Consider the following 16181-nt stretch of genomic DNA (forward strand, 5'->3'; position numbering starts at 1 on the left):
TAGAAATGTGCATTTCTGAGAGTGAAGGCTTAACATTCCTCCCAGAAATTGTGAAAAGTTAGCCCAGCATTGGCCTCCAGGATTTCTCTACATAATTCTGAGAGGCAGTGCCTTGCTGGCCCCAGAAACTATGCAAATGTAGATGCTGGTTTGTAGTCCTTTCTGATTGAAACTATGCATTATGCAGTTTCAGTTCTCAGCGGGCCAAGCTGGACTGTGCATTGCACAGTTACAATAGTCAGTCAGCATCCTGACAACTCAGACTATGCCTTGCATAGTTTTTGCAGTCAGTCTCCCAACCTCTTGGTGAAAATTGCGCAATCTTCGCAGTCAGTCACCGGGGTATATTGCATGTTAGTCCTCAATTTTTTTTTGATTTTCAATTGACAGATTTCTTGCTATGAGTGTTGCTATGTCTCTAAGTATTCTAGGTGTTCATCTATCTCTTTGCACTACAGGTAAATGGCCTCCAAGAGAGTAGGGTCAAAGGACACCATCGAGAGCGCAACTGGAGATGCAGTTGAACAAGTGTCTATGATCTTGCCTATCTATGAAGACACCAAGTTGTTCATAGACAAAGATATCAAGATGAAATGACAGGACATCAATGATACATTCTTAGACATATTTGAGGAAAATTTGGAAGACCACAGGGTCTATGTCAACATTCACAAGTCTGGATTGTACCAGATTGCATGCAAGTATCCTGAGTTATGTGCACGGACATGATCCACTAGATTGTCTCACATACTGATCCTGAGAAAATAGTGTTGAGAAGTGCCAGTGGAACACAACTTGTTACCTTCAGGGTGAAGGATTTTCAAGAAATGTATCACTTGCTAGAGTCAGTGATCATGCTGGAGAAACCCTTCAGCAGACCCAGCAGTAGTGTAAACTCAGGAGATGTCTTGAAGAGTTGAGTGAAAGAGCCAGCCAAGTTCAGGACAATACCCAGCCAGGTTTACAAGACGAAGATATTGCGGAAGTCATATCAGTACTTGTTCATATTTTCATGCCACTTATATGGCCAAGATAGCACAGAGACCTTCCTGCAAAGTTGGGTGATCATGTTGGATCAACTGACGAGAAAATGAAGACCTTGCAACTGGTCAAACATGTTGGCTCTCATGTTGAAGGAACAGGTAACAAAAGCCTGACATCTGCCCAAGAGTTAGAGAGTGATGATATACATGTCCACTTACATATTGGATGTAGTCTATTTCTGTCACCAGTTCCCAAGCTTGGGTTGGGCATGGACACCTTCGGAAACCTCTGTGCACACTTATTGCATATTTTTCTCTGAATGAAGCTTTCATGGAGTTATCATACATTTTTCAAACAACTTTGTCACCCCAATGTATAGAATGATATTCGAGCAGGATCCCCCTTGCATGTCACAGGTAGTGATGGAGGCATTGATATACATAGAAGATTGGTATGCCTCACCCCTTGGCACCTTCATACATATGTACAATGCGGATAAGGCTCTACATGTTTTACCAAATTTTTCCATGGAAAAGCTCGTCATGCAAGAAGTGTTGTATCACATCTCAACAAGGTTGTCAACGAGACTGCACATGAAGAAGAAGGCACTTTGGCCCGCTCTTCCTTTTTGGATCAGGTTGTATGAGATTCATAATCTCAAGGATGGTGAGGCTGAGACAGAGGAATTCAAAAGATTCACCTTCGGCACCATAAGTTTTAATCCATAAAAAAGGATATTGACCTCTTGCCTTAGAACCATGAGGTCAACCCATCAGCTTCACCAGATCCAGAAGTAGAGAAATTCCCAAGTGATCAAGGAGACAAAAATATTCTTGAAGAAAATCTGGAATTGAAGATGCACAACATATCTTTCGACGAGTCACAACACAGAGTTGTGTAGTTGCGCAGAGTGCCCACTCTAGATGTCCATATATCTCCTGCATAGAAGGAGTGATCGTATCCGATGTGCGTAAGCATCCAACAACATTGACCGATGCTACCAAATCATATGCCAAAGACACCAGCTTGAGTGTTAGATTTTTGATTATAGAGAACAAGCGCATGGCCAAGGAGTTACAAGTGGCCAAGAAGAGAGGAGAACAGGTTACAACATCCGCTAGAGCAGAGTTGAAGAGAGAAATAATGGATGAAGTATCATCTCTCGAGACAGTAATGCAGACATTGTATTCCAGATTCGTCACCGTGCATAAGTCAGTTTTCCATCTCAATGGTTGGCAGTAGCATTGTGCTAGGATAGCATGCATCTTGTCAAATTTGCACATTGTTGTCGATCAGATGCAAACATGGACAATGAGGTACAAAGGAGCCCCATTGACTTTTCCATAGATAATGATGCCAAAGCCGGTAGAGTTGAAGGCATGCATCTGGAGTCAGATCCGGAACTATGAGGAACTCCTACAGCTCATCACTAGTCTGCAAGCTTCACATGCACAGGTGTTCAGAATCATGGATTTCATTATGCACACACATGCGATCCCATCTATTGGCACACTTACTGAGGCAAATTCAAAGAACCAAGTCTGACTGGAGATGGACATGTACTTTGATGAGTTGATGGGCGTAGCCACTAGTGTAGACCTGGAGATCAACACAGACACTATGCATCAGTATGTTGTTGGTTCGGTTGCACTCAAGACTATTATGTTACCATAGGGCACACAAACACCATAATGGACTAACAAGCTTGGCATCAGTTCGCTACTTTCGATCATTGCGAGGATGTCGAAGAATTGGTCTTTCCACAGGTGTTCGAGTCTTAGTAATGTCTTGCATGGCTTTCTCAAGCCTATTTTTTCCCACATGGGTACATGTGCAGATTGTAATGTAACATGTTGTAAAAGTGAAAGACCAATTGTCGGTAGTAGAATGTAACAGTCATGTAGTATTTGAAGAGTCATGAGGGTAGCTGAAGAGTCACAAAGGGGAATGTCAAGGGTCACTCCACCCTTTTATATTTATAGAACCTCATAACTCATTGTACAGGATTTTGGGAGCCAATTTTCCTATAGGTGTAACTTAGAGAAAGCTTGGAGTGTATAGTAACGAGCCTTGGCTTCTCCACAGTGCAGAGCTAGCTTATCTCTTTAGAGGAGCATGGGCAGTTACTGTAATGTTCCACTGTTGGGACTAGTGGTTGGTCATGATTGTATGTATGGTTGGATCTTTCACTTTCTTAATATAACAGAGCCAACAAGTTTCATGCACATGTTGTTACTATAGTTCAACTATCTTGGTTACTCTAATGATATATGTAGTTGTTATTTACGCATGTATGTATGGACTATTCTGTATATGTTTGTATGCATCTTATCAAAATGTGTTGTTGGTATAACCATCACTTTGGATCGTCGGCTAACTTGCTTTCCAGCTTGTGATGTCTTGTTGATCGTGTGTTCCCTTTCAATCTGTGTGCTACCACATGTTTCTAACGGGTGCAATCATACCCTCGTTCCGTGTGTTATAGCCTTTCATGCACCCTCCTTGACTTGTTGCACATGTCACACACTTGCTATCAACAAGGACATCTTAGTCACCTCTGCGTGGAACTGCGGTCAAGGCGATACCATACTACCCACTACTGGGAATCCTACACCAAACGGCTTGAGGTCTAGTTGAGACTTCTTACTGAGGAGATCCCCTGACATGTTGGTGGGTCCAGTACCATCAACAATGTGTAAAGAAAAAACCTTTGTCTTAGTCTCTGGGGCATCGACCCACATTTCTAGGAAAACCCACTTGTATAGAGTAAAGACATATCTAGGAAAGGCCTACCTGTAGAGGAAAGGCCTACCCCATTGCTAATTTGATTTGGGGAATGGAACATGGAACTGAATTGTTTAGTTACTGTATGGGTCAAGGAAATTTTTGTTAAAAGGGGAACAAACAATGAGATCATCAGGGAAAGCCATCCGGGAGGGATTTTTCCCCTTCTTCTTCTCTTATTTCCCGAGAGGCCAACATTTAACTTCATCATTTCCTGTCGCTGTAAAAATATTTTATTATTCACACATATGATATATATATATATATATATATAATGGAGACGAGAATACAAAGAATAAGTAATTGTTAAAATATAATGTAATCGGGAATTGAAAGAAAGAGGAGAGCCTCACACATTATTTTCACAGTTTCCATTGAATTATTTTGGTAAACTCCATCATTTTGAACATATTCTATCAATTGTAGCCACACTGTTATAGGTCTATTTGGGCACATCACTCCCAAAATCTAGATCAGTACTATTAGGGCTCATCACTTTGAATGCCTCCTTCCCTGAAAGTTTCATGACCCAAAGCCCTCAATAAATGCCTCCTTGAGGGACCAGCGTAGGCTTGGAGAGGGGTAAATGTGCTTTAGTGTAGGTAGGCCCATGTAAGGGTGGATTTCAGTGCAGTTAGGCCCACTTTGACCTGCGTTGGGCGAGATTGAGCGAATTCCACATAGGGTTTTGGGAATATTCTTATCTTCTAAAGCCTTCTAGAATATTCCCACACTTATCATCTCCTATGAGCTTGAAATTGGATAGGGAATGAGTTAAGTAACCTCCTAACCTCTCATCCCTTCCTCCATGGAAACTAAATCTAAGTTTGGAAGGCCATTCAATACCCTCATTTATCACAAAACCACATCCATCTTCCTATAAATTGAGCACTCATGTAAGTGATCAAGGGCTAGACTTTTGTGAATTGTAAGGAGATAATGTTGTTTTGAGGATTGAGATTATAGCAAGTATTGTTATGCTGCCGGAGTGTTGTGCTTTTGATGTGATGTTGGATGGAACTCAAACTGGAGGAGTGACATTGGATCAGACTTCATGGTTGTAACTCTTCCTTCTACTTAATAAAGTAGTTTACACCTTTTCCCATATTCTTGTCTTTATGTGTGAGAATTATATGTGTAAATTCTTTTTGCTTCCATTTTCTTATAGTCGATAGATCTCTTGCTTTGATTGGTTTTTGTCCTTTGTTTATGATTGCAGGTACTTGTCGAGCGGATTAAGTTCGAGAAGGAGCGACGAGAGCCATACAAAGGAGACAAAGGGAAAGAGAAAGATAACAAGTAGGTCCCTTGTCTTATTTATTTTCTATAGAAAATGGTTAAGCACTTTAATTCTGTTGTTCTAGGTATAGCTACCCACCTAGGGAAATTGGGTTTATCTGTAGATGCAAAATTCCTCATAACAAATTGGGGACTCGTTAAAAAATGAAACAAGGAATATGAGCATAGTTCCTTGTCTTATGTTAAGCTTGTTAAAAGATGAAACAAGGAATATGAGGATAGTTCCTAGTCTTGTGTCAACCTCGTTAAAAAATGAAACAAAGGGTATGAGGATAGTTCTTTTACTATGTCAAACTCATTAAAAAATGAAACAGGTCCTATGAGCATAGTTCCTTGTCTTGTGTCAAGATCGTTTAAAAATGAAATAGGAATATGAGGATAGTTCTTTTACTGTGTCAACCTCATTAAAAAATGAAACAGGTCCATGAGCATAGTTTCTTGTCTTGTGTCAAGCTCGTTAAAAAATGAAACAAGGAATCTGAGCAGAGTTCCTTGTCTTGTGTCAAGCTCGTTAAAAAACGAAACAAGGAATCTGAGCAGAGTTCCTTGTCTTGTGTCAAGCTCATTAAAAAGTGAAACAAGGTCCCCTGGAGAAAAGTTCCAATTCGAGTCATTGATTAGATCTCGTAAAATCCCAGTTGAGTCTTTCACTTGATCTCGTAAATGAAACTTCATTCCATCCACCTAATAGCCGTGAATAGTCTACTTAGGTGAATGCAATTAAGCTTGGGGGGCATGCACCTAGAATCGAGTCATCAAGCTGGGGGCACGTAAACCAATCTCAAGCATAGTCTTTCATTTCAAGATTGTGTAAAAATGAAACTGAATCCAAGCATAGTTTTTCGTTTCAAGCTTGTGTAAAACTGAAACTGAATCCAAGCATAGTTTTTCATTTCAAGCTTGTGTAAACATGAAACTTAATCCAAGCATAGTTCCCTATGGTTCAAGCTTGTGTAAAAATTAACCCATCTCCATTTTAACCCTCGTGATTACCATTCTATCAGCCTTTTCGGTTAGATGAGCCTTGGTTTTTCTCCTTACATCATCGCTATCTGCTTGGCCGATCATACGCTTTCACTTGGTTGTTTTTCCTTTTGTGAGGGACCACAGCGATGAGTGGTTTTATTATCCAGCCTCTTGACCATTACATGTTTTTACCAGTTCCACCATTGTTGGAACCAATTGCTACCCTTTATACCACTCGTTCCTCTAGGACGAGTCACCTTTAAGCTCTTTTCTGACTCGTAAAAAATGAAAAGGTTGCCGAGTATTTTCCTTTTTGACTCATTAAAAGAAAATAAAAATAGGGGGTCTGCTTTCAAGCTCTTTTCCGAGTCTTTAAACATGAAAAGATTGTCGAGCGCTTGTCCTTTTCAGTGCGTAAACAGATTGGAAATGGCATCTCATTAGTATAAGTTTAACCCTTTTCCGGACTTAGATAGATTACTTACGAAAAATGAATATGTTGATCGAACATGGTCAATAGGTTCTCTCTTGTATTATTTTACGTTTTTTCAGACTTGAAAGACAAATTTATGAAAAAGAACTTGTGGATTTTTCTTTGTGTCCCTTTTCAAACTCTCAAAATATGAAAAGGACCGAGTTCTCATTGTTGTTAAACTCGTTAAAACATCAAATAGTTACAAACTTGTCCATCATGACAAGACCGAGTTTCACCTTCGCTAGGCCCATTAAAACATCACATAGTGATGGATTCACCCAAAGGGTGGAATTATACAATAAGCACATGTTATCCTCCTCAAGCTTGTCTAAAAAAATAAAGAGGTATTGGTCAGCAATGACTAAGGAAAATTGGAAAAGGGGTAAACCACTTTATGGTAGCAGGTCGCTCTTGAACATGACACTTTCACTTCATGTCTGTTACTATTTGGGCTGAGTTATAAGCTTGATGGTTATCATACCTATGGTCTATCACACCATCCATCACTTTTGTTTTCGATCAATGTTTCCAATTCATTCAGACTATTTGGGTTGGGTTATCTGCTTGATGGTTATCATACATATGGTCCATCACACCATCCATCACTTTGGTTTTGGGTCAATGCTGCCAATTCATTCAGTGTCTCCGATATGTTCAAGATAAGTCACTCAGTAAACTTCATCCTTTACAATACTCATAAACCTTCATTTTCATGACCACCATTCTTGAACCTTGTGTCGTCAGTTACATTCTATCTCCAAAAATCATTTACACTCGTTTCGTGTCGTTGATGTGGGATACATCAAGGCCCTCCTATGACGAGTCACTTCTTGTCGACATTAGCACATTATCTAAGAACTTGACTTAGAAACACCCTTCCAGTACCTTGAGGCTTGCATACATCAATGGCAGGTTTCTCGCTTCTGGCGATAGGTTGACATCACTAACCTTCGACCAAAAGACTTTGTATGGTGTTTGACATCAAAACATATATTCACACCATGCAGCATCTACTGTAGTACCTTGAGGATCATTATCATTATCAGTGATTTCTCTCGCGTGTGTTAGCATCTTACATCATTGGCTGGTAATGAAACGATGTCTTCCCATGTTCGACTTCAAATCACATATTCACATGGTTAGACTCATACTTGAGCGAGAAATTGAACGAGATAGAAGACCCCAAATCTAGTTTCATCCATTCGGGCTGCGATTTCAAGAGAGTACTAAATCATCTGTATGATGGCTTTACGCATATGGTCGTCCTATCATGGGTCTATATCTGTAGATGACTATCTATGTACATGTAATGAAAAGTTTATATGCTGAGCATGGGTATGCCTTCTCTCAGCAATTCATGAAAAATCCAAAATATAATGATATTATGTACTATAATTGATGCAGGTCACCATCCACTTCAGAACCTCCTCATCACATCGTAAAACATATCACTCAACATTATCATTTTCGACTTCATGCTTTAGGGGGTAGTTGTCACAGGTCTATTTGGGCACATCAGTCCCAACATCCAGATCAGTACTATTAGGGCTCATCAAACCCTAATTTAGTTGCTACATGCCCTAGACAAGTCATCACTTTGAATGCTTCCTTCCCTGAAAGTTTCTTGGCCTGAAGCCCTCCAGAAATGCATTTTTGAGGGACCAGTGTAACCTTGGACAAGGGTAAATGCGTAGCGTAACCTTGGAAAAGGGTAAATGTGCTTCAGTGCAGGTAGGCTCATGAAAGGGTGCATTTTAGTGCACTTAGGCCCACTTTGACTTGGGTTGGGCGAGATTGAGTGAATTCCACATAGGGTTCTTGGAATATTCTTATCTTATGGAGCCTTCTAGAAGATTCCCACACTTATCATCTCCTATGAGCTCAAAATTAGATAGGGAATGAGTTAAGTAACCTCATATCCTCTCATCCCTTCCTCCATGGAAACTAACTCTAAGTTTGGAAGGCCATTGAATACCCTCATTTATCACAAAACCACCTCCATCTTCCTATAAATTGAGCACTCATCTAAGTGATCAAGGGCTGGACTTTGATGAATTGTAAGGAGATAATGTTGGTTTGAGGATTTAGATTATAGAAAGTATTGTTATGCTACCAGAGTGTTGTGCTTTTTATGTGATGTTGGATGGAACTCAAGCTGGAGGAGTGACATTGGATCAGACTTCATGGTTGTAACTCTTCCTTCTACTTAATAAAATAGTTTACACCTTTTCCCATATTCTTGTCTTTATGTGTGATGATTATATGTGTAAATTCTTTTGATTCCATTTGCTTATAGTCGATAGATCTCTCGATTTGATTGGTTTTTTCCCTCTGTTTATGATTTCAGGTACTTGTCGAGCGGATTAAGTTCGAGAAGGAGCGACGAGAGCCATACAAAGGAGACAAAGGGAAAGCGAAAGATAGCAAGTAAATCCCTTGTATTATTTATCTTCTATATAAAAAGGTTAAGCGCTTTAATTCTGTTGTTCTAGGTGTAGCTACCCACCTAGGGAAATTGTGTTTATTTGTAGATGAAAAATTTCACATAACACACATGCAAAGGAAAAACAAGTGGTCAGACAGGCTGAGGTCTCAAGGAACATAAAGGGAGCATCATGAGCTCCCAACTCAAAGGAGGATAGCATCATGGTTGATACACACAAAGGCACCTCGACTTCATGTGTAATGACCCCTCCCACTCCTACAGTGTTGCAGATAGAGGATAATGCCACATTCACTTGCAAGGATCGAAACATGTTTTGGGTGGTACTAAAGGAATTTTTTTAAGGACAAAACCTTATGAAAAATCCCAAAATGGTGAAGCCCCTAAGAAGGGATATCTGAGTCCTCGTTGGTCCCTTTATTTGCCTAAACTCGCCATGTAGAGATGTTCTAGTCACGAGGAGATGTTTATTGGTTATAATTATTATTTTAAAGATTAATGAGTTGAACGGTTAGAAAAATCAAGATTTTCTTGATAATTAAAACAGTGAGATCTAAGGGTGGAAAAACTCTCAATCATCTAACAATAGATCTGATGGTGCAAAAGAGTGCAAAGTGGCAATTGAGAAGAATATCCCTAAAGAGCCTATTAATATAATAATAATTCTCTCTATATATAACTTACATTTTTGGTTATTAATATTTTTTAAAATTTTATATATCAATTCCATATTAAAAATGAGATAAATGACACATACTCACAATAAATAAAAAAAGATAATATAAGAAAGTTTTTAATTTAAATTATTTTGTTATTTCTTATGAACATTGAAATATGTTATGTACGAGTAATAGTGAATATTTGTGTTATGAATATATTTTTATTTTAACTATTACATGTCAACTAAACATATAATGAATTACAAATTTACATATCATGGAGCATCTCAACTCCATATTAAGTAGTGAAAGAATTACATATCTCCTCAATATTAAAAAGTAAAATAGTAATATGGAAAGAATTACATATTTCTTTAACATTAAAAAGTAAAATATATATTTTTTCTTTATTTTCAATTAATTTATTTCTATATAAAGTAGATGTAAAATTAAGGTGGAAATTAAAGTATTGTTGGTTTTTGTATCTTGATGCCTAACTTCTCAAATAATCTGATCTATTTGAGATATACCTCTCTGTAGAGGCTAGATATAAGTGATTGGAGACTTCCACCATTATTTATCACTAACATTATTGTTTTTTTGTTATTATTATTTTTTTAATTTGTTATTGTAAATACTATTTTTTAATTTTTAAATGTAACATCACATGACAACAATTCTCCGCATACACAAGTATAAATCACCCCTTGAACCAATCAAAAGAATTTAAAATATAAACATTGTTAAATATGGAGATAGGGGTGCATTATACTTTTTAAAAATGTATGTAAGATAAATAATATAATAATTTTATAAAATATAATAAATATAATAATTAAATTTAAGAATATGATAATTTTCTAAAACATATTTACTAGAAAATATTGGAAAATAAATGAGCCACATCCCCTAGAACTTTCAAAGATTAAAGTTCAAATATTCATTACCTTTTGAAAGCTGGAGTTTAAAATTCATTTATTAATCGAAAGTGACGATTATACCGAATTTTAAATATATTAAATAAGGATGTTTGATATTTATCAAGGACAAATTTCTCTAAGGTCCATAGCCTCCAAAGGACAAATTACCAAGGGCCCTACATATCCTTCCATTGTAGGAGGTCACTGAATGCATATAGGATTGTACCTGCAGAATCGACAAGCTGAATCCTATATGTGATCTTTTGAATAGAAACACTGAACCTCCCTCATAACCTTGCATCGAAATCTCAATCAATGATAAAGTTTCACTCCATACTCAACAATTTCTGTAAATACATACTATAGAACAGAGTCCATACATTGCCAATGGAAGTTGCCATGAATGATTGTGCTAACAACCATTATCCAATTAGGAACCAAACAATAGATATCTCCCAAGCGGGTATAGTGTCATCTCCTTTCAATACTTTTAACCATTTTCTTATACTTCTATCTGTTAGAAAATTATATATTATAGAGAAACAGAACACATAAAATATATTGAAAAATACAAACACAGAAAACACATAAAACAAAAGAGACACAGATATACATGGTTCACCCAATTTGGGCTATGTCCACAAAGAAACTGTCAGTCCTTCCTTTCATATTATCCAGCAAACTGAAGAGATACAACCTACAGGAGATCTGTTGTAATTCCCTCTTCGCTCTCACACAATCTCCTCTCTCTTTCTGACTCAAAATACAGATCTACATTGACGCAATACAATTCCCTCATATATAGCGAGGGGTTGCCTTCTAGGGAAAAAAACCCTAAATTAAACATAACTTCTACCATTATATCTCCGCATAATGAACAACTTAGATTGACTACGAAATTACAACATTTTACAAGGAAATTTTACATCTATTTTTAGCTTTGAGGGCGCTCCCAAAGGTTGCAACCGCCCCCTTGGACCCCCCCTGCAACGTAAATATTATATGTGATGTTGCCGCCACATTATGAACCAGGGTCCAATGTGGTGATACCTCTGAATAAAGAAGATAATCAGGCTCCACACCCAACATTGTCATTTTTCAGGTGGGTAATCCGTTATTTGTCAGGTTAGGGTTTTCTAGTTTTTTCATAGTGATGCAATGCAAATCGTCTAGATTCTAATGAAAAATCCTTCCGTGAAAGAAGATGTTTCAACTTTCCAATGGGCTTTCCTCATTTATATGTTAAGGCTATCGTTTAATGGTCGGGATAATGTGTCACCATTATTTTATTTTCATGAGCTTAAGTTGATTGCATATTAGGACATCCAACGGATATGGAACAAAGCTAGTAGTTGATTTTGCTAATTTTTCTCTATATGTTTGGATGCTTGGAACCTGCACTACATGAGGAGCATAACACATTTCCAAATTATAAATTCATTCAAAGATAAATTTGATAAGTTGATTCCTTATATAACTGTTATTAGATTTCCAATAGATTTGGAAGCTTGTGTATAATATTTGAGTGTGCAGGCACGCTATGTATTGCAGTGGCTAACATTCTCATAGCTTTGATCGGAGAAGTGTTAGTTGTGCCATGGGGTGTTGCGCAGTTAGGATGGATTGTAGGGCCTGTAGCCATTATTATATTTGCTTCGATATCATTTTATTATGATATTTTTCTTGTGAATTGTTACAGATCCCTAGATCCAGTCTCGAGGCTCGTTAGAAACTATTGTTACACTGATGCAGTACAAGTGAATCTGGGTGTTATACCTTTCCATGCTTAGATTGATTCAAATTTTCCTTCTATAGGGGAGAGCCACCAGTGCTTGACCACCTCCATGTCAAGCAGCACTAACGCCATGCCGACACCCTCGGCCGTCGTATGACACATTGCCACCACATGCATCCACCTGTTGCTCGTATATACCCACTAGTTCAACATGTTAACTTGGGGTTTAGGGTTTGTAACGACATAGTGTTTGCGGATTTTTTTGTGCACAATTCATTTCTATTTCGGCCTTCTTGTTGTTCGTTTGATCTGCCAGGTATATGTGTGCCGCTGCTTTAATGGCGGTCACTGCCATAACAATCCTCAATGATGCAGGTAGTGGTTTTGGTGATGCAGGCAGTGGTTTATGGAGCAACAAAGATGGTCGTGCTGGAGGTTGTTCGGTTGTGTTCATCTATTTTGTCTTATTTTTTGACTATTTTTTCTTCCCCGTCTGGTGGTATGGGCTCGTTATTCATCTGCGCTCCTCCCTGTGGCGGATTTAGGTCAGCTCAGTGTTGGACATGGCTATTTTACGCTCCGAATGGATTTTTCAGTTTTGTAGGTAAGTTTGTGAGCTTGAATTTCACATTTTTTTGTGGTTTTGGGGATATCTAACCATGTTTGATGTTGTATTGTAGGTTGTTTTAGGTTGTTGCAGTCTGAGCTACAGTTTTTGGGGCATCTGGGGTTCTTGTGGCTTTCTGGCATGGAGAAAGTTGATGAAACAACAACTGGATGACTAGAAGGTAGGACACTGTCCTACCAGCCTGAATACCTGTGTTTTTTAACACATTTAGCCGAATTGGATTATTGTGCCTTTGTTGTGCATGTGTATGTGTTTTTAAACACCTTCACTTGTGTGGGTTTTGGCTAATTCCCTTAAATTTAGCTTCAATTGTGTGGGTTTTTAGTGTTGTGGGTTTTGGGTTGTGAGTTTTCAGTTTTGTGGGGGTTTTGGGTTGTGGGCTTTCTCCATTTAGATACCCCTCTCTTGACGTGCCTGGACACCTCCTACCTCAAATAAAAAAAATTAACTGAATGAATTACTAACAGATGTGGTAGCGTATGCAACATCAACTGGTTAAAATGTGTAGTTTTCCTAAAAAACAAATACTTCCCTTTTTTGGTGAAGCCAACAAGATAATGACCCAACGAAGGGGATTCTAAGGGGAAGGACCAACTCCTTGTTCCGGGTTCCCGATTGACAAGATATCTCCATCTCCTCGATCGTTCTTGAAATACTTAATATATTTTGGAACCTCAAATGAAAAAAAGCTTTGAAGATTAGGTTATATATATATATAACCTGTGTTTATAAGGGTTCGTAGGCATAATTGTCCACGAGGTCTTGAACTTCTTGAACTCGATGATTGAATACATGTAAGGGGAAAATCTTTTATTCAAAGATTGTCTGGCTGCTATATTTCCTTTGCAATGATGTTTCATCTCTAAATCATTCGCTTGCTTGAGATTGCTTTGAATTCTTTGTACATAGTGTAGGCAATCACAAACAACCATCCTTTGGACTTGTTCTGCCATATGCCTCAACTCCCAGCACCACTATAGCCATCCCATGTGTTTTGTACAAGTCAAAAACAACATTAATATGTCATGTACCTACAACCATTGCTTACCAGCATGTGAATTATATGTTAATTGTTTCTTGGTTGCATGATCACATTAAGAATGAGAAGTGCTTCATATCCTTTAACTTTTTAATACTAGAGTGTGTTCTATAGTTTCATGTTTTGCTAATTAGTTATAGCCACATAAGAAAACACGCACACACATATATATGGGTCATTCAATTGGAAAAACAATGACAGAGAAGAAAATATGACACTCATGTTAATTGCACAAATGAGTCATGTACCACTGGTGTATTGTTCAAAATGTTGGAAATAATACTAAGAGGGGGGGTGAATCAGTATTATCAAATCAAACACTTTTCATTTTCATACTCAGATACATATACACTACTTCAGTTATGGGAACCCGCGTATATACGCAACTGTGTCTAAAGCAACCAACGTATATCAGTAAACTTATGATTCAGTTAATCCATTAAATGTTGATCTTTAATCAGTGCATCAAAACTTCATTAACCATAAGAACAGTAAACAGGTGCAGTAAAACAGAACAAATCATCACACACATGAACACAAGATATAAGGTGGAAACCCAATGTGGGTGAAAACCACCTGCTGCAATTCGTCTCTATCTTCTTTTAATAAGAAACTTCTTTTTACAATATTTCTGTACTGGTGCAGTCTTATACCAGTACGCAGGCTTCTACCTATAGAAGGCTACAACCTTCTCTCGTTCTCCAGCTTCTCCTGGAAGGGAGTTACAACCCCCTTAGCTCTTGTACTAGCTGATGTACTAGTACATAGGTGCTGACCTATAGAAGGCTACAACTTTCTCTTTTCTTCCAGGGACCACGTTTCATAAATTTTCAGACTGGATCCAGATCAATCAAACATCATATCTATTTGCATCAACCAATCTCCTTTGCACCCAAAAAAATTGAATCAAACAATCACTTCTTTGAATGTTGTAGCCAAAAAACAGTAAAAGTAACCAGACACCAATCCTGAACCCAGAACACTACAACAATAAACAGAAGTAGCTAAAACATATTTTGTGAGATGTATGCTACTTCAATATGTGAAACCTACGTGCATACGCTTCTGTATTAAGGCAAACCTGCATATAAATTGTTTTGAATTACCGAACCTGCGTGTATACACGCCTTTGCTATGCCGAACCTACATAGAGATCTATAAAAGATACTTTACCCTTTTCAATTATTTAGACATCAGTTATACCCAGATTATTAGATTTATAGATCAAGTCATGTGCCAAATCTAACAGATCAAAATCACACAAAGATACTTCTCTTCAAGCCTTAAGATCTTGGCCCATCAATAGAACTTATCCTTCTCCTAGCACTCAGGTTCCTCCTTGATTCAGATCCAGCTATGCACCATAACCCAATGACCAGTATTCTAGATATTATTCTTCATAAGATATTCAATGCTTGAGTGAATGCATTTGCCTAATGATCTCCTTCCCCTTTTATAGTCTTAGGCCTTACTCAAAACCATGGTCCAAAACCACTTAGAACCAATACCTAGGTTCAACACTTCAGACGAGATACCATGGTCCAAAACCATAGGTCCAAATACCAAGGACCAAATACCATGGAATGAAAATAAGTTTCCCACATGTACACGCTTTTCCGTGCATGAAAGTGCATGCATACGCATACGCGACTTTTGATCGGCAATCCCGCGTGTATACGCAACTTGGTTAAGTAGAAACTGCGTATATCTCTTTTTCTTTTATTCCAAGAGCCTGAACTATGATCTGTCATCTAAGTCAGTTGCCATCAAGGACAACACCTCTGTCATAGTGCCAAACCTATGTCATAATGCCAACACAAAAGAGTGCTGGAACATATGCATGTATTCAAATCTTCAAAAGGTAGAGGAATGGATAATTTGAGTGTTGGGTTCGACATTAGATGAATAATTTGTTTAATTGGGATATAGTGTTATAGTGCATTGGTATCCATAGGTGACATTGGTCTTGAATTTCCACAACAATCAATATATAACCTCTCTTATGCATTTGTTAGATATATAGTTAGATACTCGAGTCCATTTATAAAGATTGCATCTACCTAGTCCAAACTTCATTTAGTTCTATTTCCTTTGCAATGTTGTTTCAAACTGGATTCGATTGATCTCTACATTATGTAGACCACATAATACAACACCTTTATTGATCAGTGGAATCACTAGTATACAAACACAACACTATTCATAATATCTAAATCGTTGGCTTGCTTGAAATTGCTTTGAATGCTCTG

This window comes from Pinus tabuliformis, chromosome 8 (assembly GCF_031772625.1).
Source record: "Pinus tabuliformis cultivar Carrire ecotype Pingquan chromosome 8, CPIR1, whole genome shotgun sequence".
In the NCBI taxonomy this organism is placed as follows: domain Eukaryota; kingdom Viridiplantae; phylum Streptophyta; class Pinopsida; order Pinales; family Pinaceae; genus Pinus; species Pinus tabuliformis.